Source organism: Oncorhynchus mykiss, chromosome 17 (assembly GCF_013265735.2).
Source record: "Oncorhynchus mykiss isolate Arlee chromosome 17, USDA_OmykA_1.1, whole genome shotgun sequence".
Taxonomy (NCBI): Eukaryota; Metazoa; Chordata; class Actinopteri; order Salmoniformes; family Salmonidae; genus Oncorhynchus; species Oncorhynchus mykiss.
The window spans coordinates 40,950,250-40,973,833 of record NC_048581.1 but is presented as its reverse complement, the minus strand read 5'-3'; the positions used below and the strand labels follow the sequence as shown (position 1 = coordinate 40,973,833).

General features: G+C 45.0%; 1 protein-coding gene across 3 annotated transcripts in view; it reads right to left on the bottom strand.

The window, feature by feature from the left end:
- LOC110493893 (cadherin-22) overlaps nucleotides 1–23,584 on the bottom strand; it is a 317,355-nt gene that overhangs the window by 110,986 nt on the left and 182,785 nt on the right. The window lies entirely within an intron of this gene.

Sequence of the window (23,584 nt, the reverse complement as noted above, 5' to 3'; positions counted from 1 at the left end):
AACTTTTGTTACTTCGAACTGTCTGCATCTGGGTCTTATCCCAAGGTCTTATAGTACGAACTGGCCATGACTGACCCAGCAGACTCGGAACAGCTCCGCGGCGCCATCACCTCCCAAGGAGCCACCATTGGGAGACACGAGGAGTTACTCCGAGGTCTTATAGATGGATTCCATGCCTTGGCAGAACGCCATTACTGTGCCTTGAATACAATGCCGGAGCAATTCCACGGATTATCTGTGAGGCCGTCGGCCACGACAGTAGCCTCGCAGACCCCCAGTAACACCGCTGTCAGCAGTGCATCTCTCCAGGCCACCCCGGCTTCCCGAGTGCCCTGCTTCTACACACTCGGAACCCGAGACCATTCTTCCTACCTCGTGCCTGCGGCTACCGTCGTCAGGCGAATAGAGATCCAGGTCCGTGAGGCAGAACGGGTGGGGGGTGGGCCCGGCTAACCGGATGTTTGTCCCAGACGCTGCCCACTCCCCGGCCCTGGAATGGGCTCATTCCTCAAGGCTTGCCTGCCACCCTGGCTCCCGTTGGACCCTGGCCTTTGTGCGACAAAGCTTTTGGTGGCCCACCATGGTTCCGTACGTCTCCGCGTTCGGCGCCGCCTGCTCTGTCTGTGCTCAGAACAAGACTCCTCTGCAAGCTCCAGCTGGCCTCCTTCAACCTTTCTGTCCCTCACCATCCCTGGTCACACATAGTCCTGGACAGTCACTGGTCTCCCTCCATCTGATGGCAACACCACTATCCTCACAGTGGTGGACAGGTTTTCCAAAGCCGCCCATTTCATTCTCCTCACTTAGCTACCGTTGGCCAAGGAGACAGCCCAGCTCATGGTGCACCACGTCTTCAGGATCCATGGACTTCCGTTGGACATGGTTTTCGACAGTGGTCCTCTATTCGAGTCCTGGTTTTGGAACGCATTCTGCACACTCATTGGGTTGTCGGCCAGCCTGTCCTCCGGGTTTCATACCCAAACCAATGGCCAGTCGGAGTGTGCCAATCAGGACCTGGAGACAACTCTTCAGTACCTCATCTCGGCCAACTCCACCGCCTGGGGCCAGCAACTCATGTGGGTGGATTACTCCCAGAACACCCTTCCCTGCTCAGTCACCGGGCTCTCGCCCTTCGAGTGCTCCATGGGTTATCAGCCCCCGCTCTTCCCGGAGCAAGAGGTTAACACATCCTCTGCACAGATGCTCATCCGCCGCTGTCGGTGTAACCTGGAAGAGAATATAAAAACTATCGGCCTAAATCGAATCTTCCATTCCTCTCAAAATTTTTAGAAAAAGCTGCTGTAGCACTGAGACTGCACATGTGAAGGTGGTAAATTACCTTTTAATGGCTTCAGACCGAGGCTCTGCATCTGTCCTCGTGCTAATAGACCCTAGTGCTGCTTTTGAGACCATCGATCACCACATTCTTTTGGAGAGATTGGAAACCCAAATTGGTCTACCCGGACAAGTTCTGGCCTGGTTTAGATCTTATCTGTCGGAAAGATATCAGTTTGTCTCTGTGAATGGTTTGTCCTCTGACAAATCAACTGTAAATTTCAGTGTTCCTCAATGTTCCGTTTTAGGACCACTATTGTTTTCACTATATATTTTACCTCTTGGGGATATAATTCGAAAATATAATGTTAACTTTCACTGCTATGCGGATGACACACAGCTGTACATTTCAATGAAACATGGTGAAGCCCCAAAATTGCCCTCGCTAGAAGCCTGTGTTTCAGACATAAGGAAGTGGATGGCTGCAAACTTTCTACTTTTAAACCCGGACAAAACAGAGATGCTTGTTCTAGGTCCCAAGAAACAAAGAGATCTTCTGTTGAATCTGACAATTAATCTTGATCTACAGTCTTCTCAAATATAAATGTGAAGGACCTCGGCGTGACTCTGGACCCTGATCTCTCTTTTGACGAACATATCAAGACTGTTTCAAGGACAGCTTTTTTCCATCTATGTAACATTGCAAAAATCAGAAACTTTCTGTCCAAAAATGATGAAGAAAAATTAATCCATGCTTTTGTTACTTCTAGGTTAGACTACTGCAATGCTCTACTTTCCGGCTACCCGGATAAAGCACTAAATAAACTTCAGTTAGTGCTAAATACAGCTGCTAGAATCCTGACTAGATCCAAAAAATTTGATCATATTACTCCAGTGCTAGCCTCCCAACACTGGCTTCCTGTTAAGTCAAGGGATGATTTCAAGGTTTTACTGCTGACCTACAAAGCATTACATGGGCTTGCTCCTACCTATTTTTCTGATTTGGTCCTGCCGTACATACCTACACGTACGCTACGGTCAAAAGACGCAGGCCTCCTAATTGTCCCTATAATTTCTAAGCAAACAGCTGGAGGCAGGGCTTTCTCCTATAGAGCTTAATTTTTATGGAATGGTGTGCCTACCAATGTGAGAGACGCAAACTCGGTCTCAACCTTTAAGTCTTTATTGAAGACTCATCTCTTCAGTGGGTCATATGATTGAGTGAACGGAAAGGCTCTGGAGCAACGAACCGTCCTTGCTGTCTCTGCCTGGCCGGTTCCCCTCTCTCCACTGTGATTCTCTGCCTCTAACCCTATTACAGGGGCTGAGTCACTGGCTTACTGGTGCTCTTTCATGCCGTCTCTAGGTGCGTCACTTGAGTGGGTTGAGTCACTACACGTGATCTTCCTGTCTGGGTTGGCGCCCCCCCTTGGGTTGTGCCGTGGCGGAGATCTTTGTGGGCTATACTCGGCCTTGTCTCAGGATGGTAAGTTGGTGGTTGAAGATATCCCTCTAGTGGTGTGGGGGCTGTGCTTTGGCAAAGTGGGTGGGGTTATATCTTTCCTGTTTGGCCCTGTCCGGGGGTATCATCGGATGGGTCCACAGTGTCTCCTGACCCCTGCCCGGGTAGGATGCCAGGTAGCGTCCCTAGAGGTGGGGGGTGTCTGCATCTGGGTCTTATCCTGAGGCCTGATATCCCTGGCCATCACTGAAACTGACTGTGCAAATACTCACATACACACACAGATTCTGGCACCCACACACAGACAAAAACACACGCGCACAAATGCACAAACACACACACAAACCCACAGAGACACAACTACACACACATTATCTTCTTCTCTCTATCTTACACTCTGTCTCACACATACATAACTGGGCAAGCTGAGGGCTGACTCAGAGAAAGAGCAGGGGTGGATTGGATATGAAACTGCCTGCCAAGTAGGGGTCCACACGCAAACGAAGACCTCTGGTGTCACTTTGGATTCAGGGCAAGCCACCCTACAAAAGGACATTAGAAATGAGACCGCTGATTTGAAGTTAACAACGAGATCAGATATACTACATTTTGTGTAGTGAATTGGCATTGTGCCTCTGCTCACCTATTCTCGCTCGCCCTCCTACACATATTCCTATTCACCCTCCTTCGCTCTACCATTCATATGCACAGACATATACACACAGTGTACACCCACTCACACACACACACATCCATGTAACAATTATTGACAATTATTAACATACATGCTGGGTCAAGGATGTTCCTAGCGGGGACCCAGCCCTCATCGCTGAGTTCCACCGCCAGCACCCTGGTCAACCAGGTATGTGCCCGGGTAGGATGCCAGGTGGCGTCCCTAGAGGTGGGGGGTGTCTGCATCTGGTTCTTATCCTGAGGTCTCTTATCACTAGCCATGTCACTGAAACTGACTGTGCAAATACTCACATACACACACAAATGCTGGCACCCACACACAGACAAAAACACACGTGCACACATGCACAAACACACACATACAAACACATACACACACACAGACACACACAAACACAACTACACACACATTATATTTCTCTCTCTACCTTACACTCTGTCTCACACATACATAACTGGGCAAGCTGAGGGCTGACTCAGAGAAAGAGCAGGGGTGGATGGGATATGGAACTGCCTGCCAAGTAGGGGTCCGCACGCAAACGAAGACCTCTGGTGTCACTTTGGATTCAGGGCAAGCCACCCTACAGAAGGACATTAGAAATGAGACCGCTGATTTGAAGTTAACAACGAGATCAGATATATACAATTTTGTGTAGTGAATTGGCATTGTGCCTCTGCTCACCTATTCTCACTTGCCCTCCTAGACATATTCCTATTCACCCTCCTTCGCTCTACCATTCATATGCACAGACATATACACACACTGTACACCCACTCACACACACACACATCCATGTAACAATTATTGACAATTATTAACATACATGCTGGGTCAAGGATGTTCCTAACGGGGACCCAGCCCTCATCGCTGAGTTCCACCGCCAGCACCCTGGTCAACCAGGTATGTGCCCGGGAAATAGAGCAGTAAAAATAAATGTTTTGTCATACCCGTGTTATATGGTCTGATATACCATGGCTTTCAGCCAATCATCATTCAGGGCCCAAACCACCCAGTTTATAATTCCTCTTTTACATTGTCTTTTCAGTGTATCTCATTGGCAACGGCTGATTCTATAATTTCTTCCTAGAGAAGCCTTGTTGTAATCTGATAGCCAATTAGGGATTGGGAGGTGGGGGACACCTACTTTTTGGTGACCATTCGAAACCAAAAGCTATGTTATTGCTATTAAAATATGTATTGTGATAGCTGTAATTGATATTTTAATTCACCCAGTAGGCTAGTGCAATTTGGGTTTAATATTATGGTATTAGGGCCGGACAATACCAGTATCGCGATACTCGTTAGAATCATAGCAAGGAAACAAAATATGAAGAGGATTTAACTTCTTCAGGAAAACTCCTAATGTTGGAAACACACATTATGTTGTCATCCAGAATCACATTTATTTATTTCCCATGCTATTAGGATCAAAGAGTGAGGTCAGCTTCGTGTTTTAATATTTGCCATGGAAGAAATATTACAATAATGTTATTATCACAGCCCTAATTGGTATGAAAATATGTTAGCATTTGAAGTCAGCCTTGTTGTGACTTGATAGCGTGTATTGTGCATCTACTTCATGTTGCACAGTATGCACCGTTCCATAAGTAAATTAGTCAATGAATGACGAGGTTGAGTGATGGTTAACATTGTGCACGCCATTCAACAGACCTTTAAAGCTAATTTTGTGGTGATAAGTAATGTCGGGGGTCATTTGTTTTAATTTTTGCTATTCACCAAGTAGCATTTTTTTTGTTTTTAAATTGTGTAGAAATGCAGCAAATGTCCTTACACTTCTAAAGAATCCCTTGGGGGAGGGATCCTCCCCACCCACTTTGCCATACCCTTGGTTTAGCTGAACTGACGCCACTGCTTCCAACACACTGATTAAATGTGTTGTCAAATATGACTTAACTTTCACAGCCAATCAGAAAGCAAAATACTGTCCATGAAAATAATCAAAATTTAAATTGGGACTATACATGTGGTCAGTCTGGTAAATAGGCAAAGCTCAATGACATTCAAAGTTGTCCATGCTACATGTGCCCATGTTTCAACACGTTTTAGTCGTTCAATTGTTGTTTTAATCTGATCTCTTGTTCTGTAAATCTAGAAATATTAAATTAAACTTAAAGCCACAGTCTGGGAGATGTCATGAAAAATACCTGATTTGTAATAATATTAGTGCAGTACAATCGCCATAACAAAAAAAGGACAATGATTCTTTTGTCTATGCATTTGTTGTCATAGGAGGTTTTGCAAGCAAATTATGTGTAGCAATGAATCATAATGTAAATTATATTTCAAAAATAAGTGTTGCTCAAACTTTGAAGACATTCCTTGAGCACTACAGATATATCACAACAGATATATAACAGAAGTCCATGTGAAAATGTCATGGAATGCATTCGCTCAATTGCTTACGTTTTTTGTTGGTGGCCCACTGTTTGGTGGCATGCACATCTCACAGAGTGTGGGTTTAACTGAGTCTAACACATCTTGTATCTGCAATGAAACAAATGAATACAGCTTGAGACAAAGGTTGTGTCACCAAACAGTATGCTTTTATCATCTATGATCTATACATGTAACATTTCATTTTGTTTTATGTTTTGTGTACAATTTGATGGCTAGTGTCTTGTAAGCTAAAATGGGCTAAGCACCAAAAAAAAAATCAATGAATGAATGAATCATTCAATCCATCCATCAATCAACCACTCAATCAATAATATATAGTAGAGGAAATACAATACTGTCTTGGTTTATAATATCTTTAAACCTGGTAGTTTTTAGTGGTTTGAAACCTGCTATTACACTTTGGGGTTACTATATCTACTACAATAAAGGTGGAAAAGGTTTAATTCTCTTTCCCCCTTATACAAAAGGTTCATCATTCTAAGTATCCAGACCTTTGGTTCAGATATATTATTGTCCGATTGTATCTGAATGCCTCTAGCTGGCAATGAGTTCAAATGTATCCTAAGTACAGTTGTAAGTACATGTAACCACAGAATTAGAATGTGATTATGTGGCTGCGTTTACACAGGCAGCACAATTCTTATATTTTGCCAATAACTGTTTATTTGACCAATCAGATTTGATCTTTGGCCAATAATTGGGCAAAACATCAGGATTGTGCTGCGTGTGTAAACGCAGCCACATAATCACATTCTAATTCTGTGGTTACAGGTACTTACAACTACCTGTACTTAGGATACGCAGCCATAGTCAATGTCAGTAACCTTCTACCTCCTGAATGAGGTTCAGCATTGGCATGGAACTATCTTAACCTCTTGGATCTCTATTTCATTTTTGGATAAAAAACGTTCCCGTTTTAAGCGCAATATTTTGTCACGAAAAGATGCTCGACTATGCATATTATTGACCGTTTTGGAAAGAAAACACTCTGAAGTTTCAGAATCTGCAAAGATATTGTCTGTAAGTGCCCCAGAACTCATTCTACAGGCGAAACCAAGATGATACGTCAACCAGGAAATGAGCAGAATCTCTGAAGCTCTGTTTTCCATTGTTTCCTTATATGGCTGTGTTGCGCAAGGAATGAGCCTACGCTTTCTGTCGTTTCCCCAAGGTGTTTGCAGCATTGTGACGTATTTGTAGGCATATCATTGGAAGATTGACCATAAGAGACTACATTTTCCAAGTGTCCGCCTGGTGTCCCTGCGTCGACATTGGAGCGCAAAGCCAGGTGCAATTATTTTTCCATTTGAGAGCAAGGAGAAATCAGGCTTCCACGAAGGATATATCATCGAAGAGATATGTGGAAAAACACCTTGAGGATTGATTCTAAACCACGTTGGCCATGTTTCAGTCGATATTATGGAGTTAATTTGGAAAAAAGTTTGCGTTTTGAGGGCTGAATTTTCGTTTTTTTAAAAATTTTTTTTAATTTTTGGTAGCCAAATGTGATGTACAAAACGGAGCTATTTCTAATACACAAAGAATCTTTTTGGAAAAACTGAGCATCTGCTATCTAACTGAGAGTCTCCTCATTGAAAACATCAGAAGTTCTTCAAAGGTAAGTTATTTTATTTGAAGGCTTTACTTGTTTTTGTGATAGTTGCCTGCTAAATGGTAACGCTAATGCTAACGCTAAATGCTACGCTAGCTAGCTACTGTTACACAAATGATTGTTTTCCTATGGTTGAAAAGCATATTTTGAAAATCTGAGATGACAGTGTTGTTAACAAAAGGCTAAGCTTGAGAGATAGCATATTTATTTCATTTCATTTGCGATTTTCATGAATACTTAACGTTGCGTTATGGTAATGAGCTTAGGTCTATAAATAGAATCCCGGATCCGGGTTTGGTCGTCGCAACAGGTTAAAACCTCTTCATTCTACCCCCTTCTTTTTCGAACATTCTGTTAAAAATCGCGCAACATTTCAGCGTCCTGCTACTCATGCCAGGAATATAGTATATGCATATGATTAGTATGTGTGGATAGAAAACACTCGGAAGTTTCTAAAACTGGTTAAATCACGGCTGTGACTATAACAGAGCGTGTGTTTCATCGAAAAGCGCAAGAAAAACTGGTCACTGAAAGCTGAAAAAAGTATCCATGCGCCACTTTCATGTATTGTTTAAAGGACACGAAATTAAATATGGACACGGATGCAATTCCTACAGCTTCCCTACGATGTCGCCAAAAACGTCATTTTCATTGACAAAAATCCTTTGAGACATGACCAATAGATCCGTCATTCCATCCAGCCTACAACAATCGATTTTGGAAGATTGAAAAATGGACATTGTTTTCTTGAGTAGCTGCTATTGAATACAGATCGCCCAGTGATCAATTTGATCGCTTATTAACGTTTACAAATACCTAAAGTTGGGTTACAAAAGTAGGTTGAAGTGTTTTGTCAAAGAATATAGGCAACTTATATAATTTTTAAAAATGACGTTGCGTTGGAAGAGAGCTTATTTCCTGAACCAGACAGGCTATACAAATGGATATTTTGGGCATACATGGACGGATTTAATCGGGAAAAATACCAATTTGTGATATTTATGGAACATATAGGAGTGCCAACAAAGAATATCATCAAAGGTAATGAATGTTTTATATTTTATTTCTGCGTTTTTGTGTAGCGCCGGCTACGCTAATTATTTTGTTTACGTCCCCTTCAGGTATATTGGGCATGCTATCAGATAATAGCTTCTCATGCTTTTGCCGAAAAGCATTTTAAAAATCGGACTTGTTGGCTAGATTCACAACGAGTGGAGCTTTAATTCAATACCCTGCATGTGTATTTTAATGAACGTTTGAGTTTTAATGAGTACATTTAGCAATTAGTGTAGCGCATTTGCATTTCCAGGTGCCTAGTTGAGACGTCTGCGTCTCAAGTAGGATCAAGAGGTTAAATGGCTCTTTAAATAATCTTAAGTCGTAACACTTTCAGATCTCTGCTTTGCATTAATCTGCATGGAAACCTTGGAATACCTTTCCCTTTCAACATTAGGTAACCCTCACAAACTTCTACATGCATTCTGTCAGGCTGCATCACCGCCTGGTGCGGCAACTGCACCACCCGCAAACACTTGGCTCTCTAGAAGGCGGCGCGGTCAGCCCAATGCATCACTGGGGGCACAATGCCTGCCCTACAGGTCATCTACAGGACCTAGTGTCATAGGAAGGCCAAGAAGATCATCAAGGACCTCAGCCACCTGAGCCACAGTCTGTTCACCCTGCTACCATCTAGCAGACTCTGCCCTACACCTTAGAGACTGCTGCCCCATGTATATAGATAAATTGAACACTGGTAACTTTAACAATATTTGTATACTGTTTTCCAGTCATGGCTCACCTTATACTGTATATCTACTGCTGTACACACCTTTTTTATCCATATATTTATGCTCATGATTTTGGAATGAGATGTTCGACGAGCAGGTGTCTATATACTTTTGGTCATATAGTGTATATATACACTGGCAAGAAAAGGTATGTGAACCCCTTGAAATTACCTGGATTTCTGCATACGTTTGTCATAAAATTTGATCTGATGTTGATCTAAGTCACAACAATGGACAAACAGAGTGTGCTTAAACTAATAACACACAAATTATTGTATTTTTCTTGTCTATACTGACTGAATACATAATTTAAACATTCACAGTGTAGGTTGGAAAAAGTATGTGAACCCCATGGCTACTGACTTCTCCAAAAGCTAATTGGAGTCAGGAGACGATGAGACGAGATTGGATATGTTGGTTAGGGATGCCCTGCCTTATAAAAAAACATTTAAAAAACTTGAGTTTGCTATTCACAAGAAGCATTGCCTGATGTGAACCATGCCTCGAACAAAAGAGATCTTAGAAGACCTAAGATTAAGAATTGTTGACTTGCATAAAGCTAGAAAGGGTTACAAAAGTATCTCTAAAAGCATTGATGTTCATCAGTCCACAGAAAGACAAATTGTTTATAAATGGAGAAAGTTCAGCACTGTTGCTACTCTCCCTAGGAGTGGCCGTCCTGCAAAGATGACTGCAAGAGCACAGCGCAGAATGCTCAATGAGGTTAAGAAGAATCCTAGAGTGTCAGTTAAAGACTTACAGAAATCTCTAACATGCTAACATCTCTGTTGACGAGTCTACGACACGTAAAACACTAAGCAAGAATGTTGTGCATGGGAGGACAACAAGGAAGAACCCATTGCTGTCCAAAAACACCATTGCTGCACGTCTGAAGTTCAAAAGAGTACCTGGATGTTCCACAGCGCTACTGGAAAAATATTCTGTGGACAGATGAAACTAAAGTTGAGTTGTTTGGAAGGAAAGAACTCCCAACACTATGTGTGGGGAAAAAAGGCACAGCATACAAACATCAAAACCTCATCCCAACTGTAAAGTATGGTGGAGGGAGGTCATGGTTTGGGACTGCTTTATTGCCTCAGAGCCTGGACAGCTTGCTATCATCGACAGAAACATGAATTCCCAAGTTTATCAAGACATTTTGCATGAGAATGTAAGGCTGTCTGTCCACCAATTGGTGGGAGACTCTGTCCATAGGACAACAATCAGTCGTATATTGCACAAATCTGGCCTTTATGGAAGAGTGGCAAGAAGAAAGCCATTTCTTAAAGATATCCATAAAAAGTGTTGTTTAAAGTTTGCCACAAGCCACCTGGGAGACACACCAAACATGTGGAAAAAGGTGCTCTGTTCAGATGAAACCAAAATTGAACTTTTTTGGCAACAATGCAAAACGTTATGTTTGGCGTAAAAGCTACACAGCTGAACACACCATCCCCACTGTCAAACATGGTGGTGGCAGCATCATGGTTTGGGCCTGCTTTTCTTCAGCAGGGACAGGGAAGATGGTTAAAATTGATGGGAAGATGGATGGAGCCAAATACAGGACCATTCTGGAAGAAAACCTGATGGAGTCTGCAAAAGACCTGAGACTGGGACGGAGATTTGTCTTCCAACAAGACAATGATCCAAAACATAAAGCAAAATCTACAATGGAATGGTTCAAAAATAAACATATCCAGGTGTTAGAATGGCCAAGTCAAAGTCCAGACCTGAATCCAATCGAGAATCTGTGGAAAGAACTGAAAACTGCTGTTCACAAATGCTCTCCATCCAACCTCACTGAGCTCGAGCTGTTTTGCAAGGAGGAATGGGAAAAAATGTCAGTCTCTCGATGTGCAAAACTGATAGAGACATACCCCAAGCGACTTACAGCTGTAATCGCAGCAAAAGGTGGCGCTCCAAAGTATTAACTTAAGGGGGCTGAATAATTTTGCACGCCCAATTTTTCAGTTTTTGATTTGTTAAAAAAGTTTGAAATATCCAATAAATGTCGTTCCACTTCATGATTGTGTCCCACTTGTTGTTGATTCTTCACAAAAAATACAGTTTTATATCTTTATGTTTGAAGCCTGAAATGTGGCAAAAGGTCGCAAAGTTCAAGGGGGCCGAATACTTTCGCAAGGCACTGTACATTTCAACTGTGAGAGACGGAATCTAAAACAAAAATTCTTAAAATCACATTGTATGATTTTTAAGTAATTCATTTGCAGTTTATGGCATGACATAAGTATTTGATACATCAGAAAAGCAGAACTTAATATTTGGTACAGAAAACTTTGTTTGCAATTACAGAGATCATACGTTTCCTGTAGTTCTTGACCAGGTTTGCACACACTGCAGCAGGGATTTTGGCCCACTCCTCCATGCAGACCTTCTCCAGATCCTTCAGTCGCTGGGCAATACGGATTTTCAGCTCCCTCCAAATATGTTCTATTGGGTTCAGGTCTGGAGACTGGCTAGGCCACTCCAGGACCTTGAGATGCTTCTAACGGAGCTACTCCTTAAATGCCCTGGCTGTGTGTTTCGGGTCGTTGTCATGCTGGAAGACCCAGCCATGACCCATCTTCAATGCTCTTACTGAGGGAAGAAGGTTGTTGGCCAAGATCTCGCGATACATGGCTCCATCCCTCCTCCCCTCAATACGGTGCAGTCGTCCTGTCCCCTTTGCAGAAAAGCATCCCAAAGAATGATGTTTCCACCTCCATGCTTTCCGGTTGGGATGGTGTTCTTGGGGTTGTACTCATCCTTCTTCTTCCTCCAAACACGGTGAGTGGAGTTTAGACCAAAAAGCTATTTTTCTCTCATCAGACCACATGACCTTTTCCCATTCCTCCTCTGGATCATCCAGATGGTAATTGGCAAACTTCAGACGGGGCTGGACATGCGCTGGCTTGAGCAGGGGGACCTTGCGTGCGCTGCAGGATTTTAATCCATGACGGCGTAGTGTGTTACTAATGGTTTTCTTTGAGACTGTGGTCCCAGCTCTCTTCAGGTCATTGACCAGGTCCTGCCGTGTAGTTCTGGGCTGATCCCTCACCTTCCTCATGATCATTGATGCCCCACAAGGTGAGATCTTGCATGGAGCCCCAGACCGAGGGTGATTGATCGTCATCTTGAACTTCTTCCATTTTCTAATAATTGCGCCAACAGTTGTTGCCTTCTCACCAAACTGTTGCCTATTGTCCTGTAGCCCATCCCAGCCTTGTGCCGGTCTACAATTTTATCCCTGTTAAGGCTTCTAGGAGTAGTGGGTTGAGGAGTCAGGCGCAGAGAGCAGGTTTAGTTCCGAACGTGGATCTTTATTCCAAAGACAGTGAAAACGGACATGCCAAACACAAGGGCGCATGAAATAACCAGTCCAAACAAACAGGACTAAACTGTCCGGAAAAATAGAATCCACAAAATAATCCAACACCCTGAACAGAAAACAAGCCTGCACAATAGCCGGCGGGCCTAGTGCACTTAAATAGCCCACAAACAAAACTAAACTCAAAACAGGTGTAACCAATCAGACCAAACTAACATAAACAAAAAAGGGAATCAATGGCAGCTAGTAGCCCGGCGACGACGACCGCCGAGCGCCCCGCCCGAACAGGAAGAGGCACCATCTTCGGCGGAATTCGTGACAATCCCTAATGTCCTTACACAGCTCTCTGGTCTTGGCCATTGTGGAGAGGTTGGAGTCTGTTTGATTGAGTGTGTGGACAGGTGTCTTTTATACAGGTAATGAGTTCAAACAGGTGTAGTTAATACAGGTAATGAGTGGAGAACAGGAGGGATTCTTAAGTAAAAACTAACAGGTCTGTGAGAGCCGAAATTCTTACTGGTTGGTAGGTGATCAAATACTTATGTCATGCAATAAAATGCAAATGAATTACTTAAAAATCATACAATGTGAATGTGATTTTTGTTTTAGATTCCGTCTCTCACAGTTGAAGTGTACCTATGATAAAAAAAGTACAGACCTCTACATGCTTTGTAAGTAGGAAAACCTGCTAAATCGGCAGTGTATCAAATACTTGTTCTCCCCACTGTACATAGAACCTCGTCAGTGGCATGGTTTTGAATAGGTCTTCCATCACTGCATCAGACTGAAGATCGATAAGCTCAAGTTGCAGCTCAGTGGGAGCGTTATCCACATTGAAGGAGAGGAAACCAACCGTATGTAATTTTCCAACACTTTGAAATCCTCAAAATGACGAGAAAACTCACTGTTCAAAGCACGCAGCAGCGATGTATACTTCTCCCGCTGGTCATCGGATAGGCAACAGACTAGTAGTCTGATGGGTGGGTGAGGTTGTTGGCTTCTGCTTGGCGGGTCAGGGGGAATAATTTTCCCTTGAAGGTTTTGACAAGGCTGAAAAGGCCCTTCCCTTGTAGTTTGGAATTCAGTTCATTCATTAGGGCCATGATGTCCACGGTGAAGGCAAAATCAGCCAACAATTTTTTATCTTGCAGTTGAGGGAAATCCACATATTTTCCATTAATTTGCAAAAACTCAGCAATCTCCGACTTCAGGTCCCACAGCCTTTTAAGCACCTTCCCCAAACTCTCACGTTTGAGTGGTAGGGGAGAGCTGCATGACCCGACTCTGTCTCTTCCAACAGTGAGACAAACTGCCTGTGGTTTAAAGATTTTGCTCTTGTGAATTTTCCCACTTTAGTGACTGTGTCCACAACATGGTTCATTTTCATTACACATTTCCATAGCACCTCCTGATGAATAATACAATTCAGGATAATTATTTTCTGATCTGGGTTCAGCTCAGCTACTTCATCTTGTATCCTTTTCAAAAGGCCAACATTTTTTCCTGTCAAGTTTGGCTACCCATCAGTGGTCACACTGGATAACTTGTCAAAACTCAGTCCCAGCTTTGCCACACACTTATTAACATCCTCCAATGGTTGTACTCTTCATTGACTGCACTGAAGCAAACTCCTCTGTAATTTCAAAGTCTGGGGTTATGCCTCATAAGAATATCAACAACTGTCACGTGCATCGCTGCTCTCATCCAGGCCAAGGAGAAATAGGTGAAATTCTTTACCTTGTCTTTCAACCTTTGTTACATATTCTCTGCGATGTCCTCAACACGCCATGTCATTGTTCGTCTTGACAGGGAAACATTTTCAAACAGCTCTTTCTTGTTTGGGCAAAGTATTGCTGCAGAGTCAATAAAATATTATTTAATGAATTTGCCCTCAGCGAATGGCTTGCTTTGTTTAGCAATTTTGTGGGACAGTATATAGCTATCTCTCAATTCCGTTGTTTGCTGAACACAGTTTTGTGAAAAGTCCTTGCTGCTTTTGCAACTGAGAAAGCAACTATTTCAATGCATTTGCCTTCTGCTCAGAAGACATATTCCTATATTTCTCTGCATGCTTCGTCTGGAAGTGTTGGAAGATGTTGTAGTCTTTCATGACAGTGATGCTCTCTTTGCACACTAAGAACACAGCTTTCCCTGATTCCTCAATAAATAAATATTTCGATGTCCACTCCTGCTGGAGCACCCTACATTCATTGTCTACTTTCCTTTTCGTTTTGCGAAATTTCTATCTAGCTACTATTTGTAACTGTGACATCTGTGTCAGCCTGTCAGTCACTGTCTGTCCTCGTGCAGTTGTTATTTATATGTGCCTTCAAAATAAATGTCCCACTAGCTGTGAGAGTTAAATCATTACACAAAGATGAGTATTCATTGGGCTTTTAATTTGAATAACAAATATGCTTTTCAAAACTTTACTATCATTCAACACCATAGTACCCTCCAAACTCGTCATTAAGCTTGAGACCCTGGGCCTCGATCCTGCCCTGTGCAACTGTGTCCTGGACTTCCTGACGGGCCACCACCAGGTGGTGAAGGTAGTAAACCACATCTCCACTCTGCTGATCCTCAACACTGGGGCCCCACAAAGGTGTGTTCTCAGCCCCCTCCTGTACTCCTACTCCCTGGAGCACCCCCCCATTCACATCGACAAGACTAGTGGAGAAAGTGGAAAGTTCTAAGTTCCTCGGTGTACATATTACTAACAAACTGAAATGGTCCACGCATACAGACAGTATGATGAAGGCGGCGCAACAGCGCCTCTTCAACCTCAGGAGGCTGAAAAAATGTGGCTTGTCATCCGAAAACCCTCACTAACTTTTACAGGTGCACAATTGAGAGCATCCTGTCAAACTACCTGCCCTCCAGGACACCTAAAACACCTGATGTCAAAGGAAGGCAAAAAAAGATCATAAAGGACAAAAACCAACGAGCCACTCCCTGTTCACCCCGCTTCCACCCAGAAGGTGAAGTCAGTACAGGTGCATCAAAGCTGGGACAGAGAGATTGAAAAACAGCTTCTATCTCAAGGCCATCATATTGTTAAACAGCCACCACTTGCACAGAGAGGCGGCTGCCTACCTAGAGACTTGATATCATTGGCCACTTAAATAAATGGAACACAAGTCACTTTAATAATGGCAAAATAAGAATGTTTACATATTTCGCATTACTCATCTCATATGTACAGTGGGGCAAAAAAGTATTTAGTCAGCCACCAATTGTGCAAGTTCTCCCACTTAAAAAGATGAGAGAGGCCTGTATTTTTCATCATAGGTACACTTCAACTATGAGAAAAAAAATCCATAAAATCACGTTGTGGGATTTTTTAATGAATTTATTTGCAAATTATGGTGGAAAATAAGTATTTGGTCAATAACAAAAGTTTATCTCACACTGTTGTTGGTATTTTGGCCCATTCCTCCATGCAGATCTCCTCTAGAGCATTGATGTTTTGGGGCTGTTACTGGGCAACACGGACTTTCAACTCCCTCCAAAGATTTTCTATGGGGTTGAGATCTGGAGACTGGCTAGGCCACTCCAGAACCTTGAAATGCTTCTTACGAAGCCACTCCTTCGTTGCCCGGGCGGTGTGTTTGGGATCAGTGTCATGCTGAAAGACCCAGCCACGTTTCATTTTTCAATGCCCTTGCTGATGGAAGGAGGTTTTCACTCAAAATCTCACGATTCATGGCCCCATTCATTCTTTCCTTTACATGGATCAGTCGTCCTGGTCCCTTTGCAGAAAAGCATGATGTTTCCACCCCCATGCTTCACAGTAGGTATTGTTACGGAGAGTGAATGAGGACCCAAAAGCGAACTAACTTAAACAGAGCTTCTTTAATAACCAAACATAGGTAGGCTCAGATAGACCGGCAGATTCCGACAGGACAGGACAAGGTTACAGCAAACATGACGATAGTCTGGCTCAGGCATGAAACACAACAAACAAGAATCCGACAAGGACAGGAACAAAAACAGAGAGAGATATAGGGGACTAATCAGAGGGAAAAGGGGAACAGGTGGGAGAAGGGGTGACGAGGTAGTCAAGAGGAGACAAGGAACAGCTGGGGGAAAGCGGGGGAGAAAAGGTAACCTAATACGACCAGCAGAGGGAGACAGGGTGAAAGGAAAGGACAGAAAGACACAACATGACAATACATGACAGTACCCCCCCACTCACCGAGCGCCTCCTGGCGCACTCGAGGAGGAAACCTGGCGGCAACGGAGGAAATCCTCGATCAGCGCACGGTCCAGCACGTCCCGAGAGGGAACCCAACTCCTCTCCTCAGGACCGTACCCCTCCCAATCAACGAGGTACTGGTGACCACGGCCCCGAGGACGCATGTCCAAAATCCTGCGGACCCTGTAGATGGGTGCGCCCTCGACAAGGATGGGGGGGGGGGGGGGGAAGACGAGCGGGGGCGCGAAGAACGGGCTTAATACAGGAGACATGGAAGACCGGGTGGACGCGACGAAGGTATCGCGGAAGAAGAAGTCGAACTGCGACAGGATTAATGACCCGAGAAATACGGAACGGACCAATGAACCGCGGGGTCAACTTGCGAGAAGCCGTCTTAAGGGGAAGGTTCTGAGTGGAGAGCCAAACTCTCTGACCGCGACAATATCTAGGACTCTTAGTTCTACGCTTATTAGCAGCCCTCACAGTCTGCGTCCTATAACGGCAAAGTGCAGACCTGACCCTCTTCCAGGTGCGCTCGCAACGTTGGACAAAAGCCTGAGCGGAGGGGACGCTGGACTCGGCGAACTGAGATGAGAACAGCGGAGGCTGGTACCCGAGGCTACTCTGAAAAGGAGATAGCCCGGTCGCAGACGAAGGAAGCGAGTTGTGGGCGTATTCTGCCCAGGGGAGCTGTTCTGACCAAGACGCAGGGTTGCGAAAAGAAAGACTGCGTAAGATGCGACCAATAGTCTGATTGGCCCGTTCTGCTTGACCGTTAGACTGGGGGTGAAAGCCGGAAGAGAGACTGACGGAAGCCCCAATCAAACGGCAAAACTCCCTCCAAAATTGAGACGTGAATTGCGGACCTCTGTCCGAAACGACGTCTGACGGAAGGCCATGAATTCTGAAAACATTCTCGATGATGATTTGTGCCGTCTCTTTAGCAGAAGGAAGCTTAGCAAGGGGAATGAAATGAGCCGCCTTAGAGAACCTATCGACAACCGTAAGAATAACAGTCTTCCCCGCTGACGAAGGCAGTCCGGTGACAAAATCTAAGGCGATGTGAGACCACGGTCGAGAGGGAATGGGAAGCGGCCTGAGACGGCCGGCAGGAGGGGAGTTACCGGACTTAGTCTGCGCGCAGACCGAACAAGCAGCCACGAAACGACGCGTGTCATGCTCCCGGGTGGGCCACCAAAAACGCTGGCGAATGGAAGCAAGCGTACCCCGAACGCCAGGGTGGCCGGCTAACTTGGCAGAGTGAGCCCACTGAAGAACGGCCAGACGAGTAGGAACGGGAACGAAAAGAAGGTTCCTAGGACAAGCGCGCGGCGACGGAGTGTGAGTGAGCGCTTGCTTTACCTGCCTCTCAATTCCCCAGACAGTCAACCCGACAACACGCCCCTCAGGGAGAATCCCCTCGGGGTCAGTGGAGGCTACTGAAGAACTGAAGAGACGAGATAAAGCATCAGGCTTGGTGTTCTTAGAGCCCGGACGATAAGAAATCACGAACTCGAAACAAGCGAAAAACAGCGCCCAACGCGCCTGACGCGCATTAAGTCGTTTGGCAGAACGGATGTACTCAAGGTTCCTATGGTCAGTCCAAACGACAAAAGGAACGGTCGCCCCCTCCAACCACTGTCGCCATTCGCCTAGGGCTAACCGGATGGCGAGCAGTTCGCGGTTTCCCACATCATAGTTACGTTCCGACGGCGACAGGCGATGAGAAAAATACGCGCATGGGTGGACCTTGTCGTCAGAGAGGGAGCGCTGAGAAAGAATGGCTCCCACGCCCACCTCTGATTCGTCAACCTCGACAACGAACTGTCTAGAGACGTCAGGTGTAACAAGGATAGGAGCGGATGTAAAACGATTCTTGAGGAGATCAAAAGCTCCCTGGGCGGAAACGGACCACTTAAAGCACGTCTTGACAGAAGTAAGGGCTGTGAGAGGAGCTGCCACCTGACCGAAATTACGGATGAAACGACGATAGAAGTTCGCGAAGCCGAGAAAGCGCTGCAGCTCGACGCGTGACTTAGGGGCGGGCCAATCAATGACAGCTTGGACCTTAGCGGGATCCATCTTAATGCCTTCAGCGGAAATAACAGAACCGAGAAATGTGACGGAGGAGGCATGAAAAGTGCACTTCTCAGCCTTCACAAAAAGACAATTCTCTAAAAGGCGCTGGAGGACACGTCGAACGTGCTGAAGATGAATCTGGAGTGACGGTGAAAAAATCAGGATATCGTCAAGGTAAACGAAAACAAAGATGTTCAGCATGTCTCTCAGGACATCATTGACTAATGCCTGAAAGACAGCTGGAGCGTTAGCGAGGCCGAAAGGAAGAACCCGGTATTCAAAGTGCCCTAACGGAGTGTTAAACGGCGTCTTCCACTCGTCCCCCTCCCTGATGCGCACGAGATGGTAAGCGTTACGAAGGTCCAACTTAGTGAAAAACCTGGCTCCCTGCAGGATCTCGAAGGCTGAAGACATAAGAGGAAGCGGATAACGATTCTTAACTGTTATGTCATTCAGCCCTCGATAATCTATGCAGGGGCGCAGAGACCCGTCCTTCTTCTTGACAAAAAAAAACCCCGCTCCGGCGGGAGAGGAGGAGGGGACTATGGTACCGGCGTCAAGAGCTACAGACAAATAATCCTCGAGAGCCTTACGTTCGGGAGCCGACAGAGAGTATAGTCTACCCCGGGGGGGAGTGGTTCCCGGAAGGAGATCAATACTACAATCATACGACCGGTGTGGAGGAAGAGAGGTGGCCCTGGACCGACTGAACACCGTGCGCAGATCGTGATATTCCTCCGGCACCCCTGTCAAATCACCAGGCTCCTCCTGTGAAGAAGAGACAGAGGAAACAGGAGGGATAGCAGACATTAAACATTTCACATGACAAGAGACGTTCCAGGAGAGGATAGAATTACTAGACCAATTAATGGAAGGATTATGACAAACTAGCCAGGGATGGCCCAAAACAACAGGTGTAAAAGGTGAACGAAAAATCAAAAAAGAAATGGTTTCGCTATGATTACCAGAAACAGTGAGGGTTAAAGGTAGCGTCTCACGCTGAATCCTGGGGAGAGGACTACCATCCAGGGCGAACAAGGCCGTGGACTCCCTTAACTGTCTGAGAGGAATGTCATGTTCCCGAGCCCAGGTCTCGTCCATAAAACAGCCCTCCGCCCCAGAGTCTATTAAGGCACTGCAGGAAGCTGACGAACCGGTCCAGCGTAGATGGACCGACAAGGTAGTGCAGGATCTTGAAGGAGAGACAGGAGTAGTAGCGCTCACCAGTAGCCCTCCGCTTACTGATGAGCTCTGGCTTTTACTGGACATGAAGTGACAAAATGACCAGCAGAACCGCAATAGAGACAGAGGCGGTTGGTGATTCTCCGTTCCCTCTCCTTAGTCGAGATGCGGATACCTCCCAGCTGCATAGGCTCAGCTCCCGAGCCGGCAGAGGAAGATGGTAGTGATGCGGAGAGGGGGGCAACGGAGAACGCGAGCTCCTTTCCACGAGCTCGGTGACGAAGATCAACCCGTCGCTCAATGCGAATAGCGAGTTCAATCAGGGAATCCACGCTGGAAGGGACCTCCCGGGAGAGAATCTCATCCTTTACCTCTGCGCGGAGACCCTCCAGAAAACGAGCGAGCAAAGCCGGCTCGTTCCAGCCACTGGAGGCAGCAAGAGTGCGAAACTCAATAGAGTAGTCTGTTATGGATCGATTACCTTGACATAGGGAAGACAGGGCCCTGGAAGCCTCCTCCCCAAAAACAGATCGATCAAAAACCCGTATCATCTCCTCCTTAAAGTCCTGATACTGGTTAGTACACTCAGCCCTTGCCTCCCAGATTGCCGTGCCCCACTCACGAGCCCGTCCAATAAGGAGAGATATGACGTAGGCGACACGAGCAGTGCTCCTGGAGTAAGTGTTGGGCTGGAGAGAAAACACAATATCACACTGGGTGAGGAACGAGCGGCACTCAGTGGGCTCCCCAGAGTAACACGGCGGGTTATTGATTCTGGGCTCCGGAGATTCGAAAGCCCTGGAAGTGGCCGGTGGATCGAGGCGGAGATGGTGAACCTGTTCTGTGAGGTTGGAGACTTGGGTGGCCAGGGTCTCAACGGCATGTCGAGCAGCAGACAATTCCTGCTCGTGTCTGCCTAGCATCGCTCCCTGGATCTCGACGGCTGAGTGGAGAGGATCCGAAGTCGCTGGGTCCATTCTTGGTCGGATTCTTCTGTTACGGAGAGTGAATGAGGACCCAAAAGCGAACTAACTTAAACAGAGCTTCTTTAATAACCAAACATAGGTAGGCTCAGATAGACCGGCAGATTCCGACAGGACAGGACAAGGTTACAGCAAACATGACGATAGTCTGGCTCAGGCATGAAACACAACAAACAAGAATCCGACAAGGACAGGAACAAAAACAGAGAGAGATATAGGGGACTAATCAGAGGGAAAAGGGGAACAGGTGGGAGAAGGGGTGACGAGGTAGTCAAGAGGAGACAAGGAACAGCTGGGGGAAAGCGGGGGAGAAAAGGTAACCTAATACGACCAGCAGAGGGAGACAGGGTGAAAGGAAAGGACAGAAAGACACAACATGACAATACATGACAGGTATGGTGTTCTTTGGATGCAACTCAGCATTCTTTGTCTTCCAAACACGACGAGTTGAGTTTTTACCAAAAAGTTATATTTTGGTTTCATCTGACCATTTGACATTCTCCCAATCTTCTTCTGAATCTACCAAATGCTCTCTAGCAAACTTCAGACGGGCCTGGACATGCACTGGCTTAAGCAGGGGGACACGTCTGGCACTGCAGGATTTGAGTCCCTGGTGGCGTAGTGTGTTACTGATGGTAGGCTTTGCTACTTTGGTCCCAGCTCTCTGCAGGTCATTCACTAGGTCCCCCCGTGTGGTTCTGGGATTTTTGCTCACCGTTCTTGTAATCATTTTGACCCCACGGGGTGGAGCCCCAGATCGAGGGAGATTATCAGTGGTCTTGTATGTCTTCCATTTCCTAATAATTGCTCCCACAGTTGATTTCTTCAAACCAAGCTGCTTACCTATTGCAGATTCAGTCTTCCAGCCTGGTGCAGGTCTACAATTTTGTTTCTGGTGTCCTTTGACAGCTCTTTGGTCTTGGCCATAGTGGAGTTTGGAGTGTGACTGTTTGAGGTTGTGGACAAGTGTCTTTTATACTGATAACAAGTTCAAACAGGTGCCATTAATACAGTGGAGGACAGAGGAGCCTCTTAAAGAAGAAGTTACAGGTCTGTGAGAGCCAGAAATCTTGCTTGTTTGTAGGTGACCAAATACTTATTTTTCAACCATAATTTGCAAATAAATTCATTATGATTAAAATTACAGGCCTCTCTCATCTTTTTAAGTGGGAGAACTTGCACAATTGGTGGCTGACTAAAATACTTTGTACTATATCCTTAACTATCTATTCTTTACTATCAATTGCATCTTGCCGCTCTGTCACTGCTCATCCATATATTTCATACTTATATATTCTTATCCCATTCCTTTACTAGATTGTGTGGATTATGTTTTGTTGTGGAATTTGTTAGATATTATGTTTTGTTGTGGAATGTTAGATATTACCTGTTAGTTACTTCTGCACTGTCAGATCTAGAAGCATAAGCATTTCACTACACTTGCAATAACATCTGCTAACCATGTATATGTGACCATAACATTTGATTTGATTTGACATGAGTTTTGACTGAACTACCATCTAGTCTCAGACCAGGAAATGGGCAACACACTGTAGATAAATACTGAATGGGATAATATAGCTTTCAGAATTTGAATATTGAACTTAGCAGAAGGGGGAAATCAAACAGACGGACAGGTCATAGAAGGCCAAGGAAATTCATTACCCAAATGTATCAAACAAAGCTGCCAGTTTATTGCGATGTGAGTGGCCATTTAGTGAAAATAATATTTCATTAGCAGATTAATGGCCAGCAGGACAGCCTTGGCAGCTTTGCTGAGTTGGGCGAGAAGAAGTTGTCCCACACTGGCCGTATTTAATCCTATATTGCTCTAATTAAAGTTTTTGATATCCTTAGCGATGGATGAGGCCGGCAACATCACCACCGAGCTACTATTAATAGTCCTGGCTTGTGCCCCGGCTTCATGGACAGCAATAACTCTGGGTAATTTTATTAATAAAATCATCTCTCTTTCGCTCCCCCTTGCTATGCCTCTACCGCGTTTATATATCAGTGCCTCGCTTGCCCCGCAACACTCTCCCGTAATGAGTCACTTCGAAATGCATGAATCCTCTCTCTCCACCTCTCATTCTTTTGAGCTCATCTTTTCTCATGCTCAGTCTGTTTTTTTCTGTCTGTCTTTCTGTCCATCTGTATGCGTGTCTGTTCATCTGTCTGTCTGTCTGTTTCTTTATCTTCAAGCCCCACCCCACCCCACCCTCTTTCTCTCCTCTGCTCGTCCTCTCTATCGGCCTGGCTAAGGCCTATCATGTATCCTGGCTGAATAGATAGCACAGTCTGTCTCCTAATAGAAAAATAATACAGTGGCAGACGGGGAGGCCTGGGGGTAATTCCTGCCTTTATAAGGAAAAGCATTCAGACTAGAGTTTAATATATGAATTTATGATTATCAATTGTCAATGACTGAATTCAGACAATCATGGGTATGCAGAAACAATTTACCAGCACCATCCCTATTTCTTTCGCTTTTGCCATCTTATCTTTTCCAATCATAACATGTCATACAAATCAAATCGCAATCAACTCATAAGTAAGATATGAATGA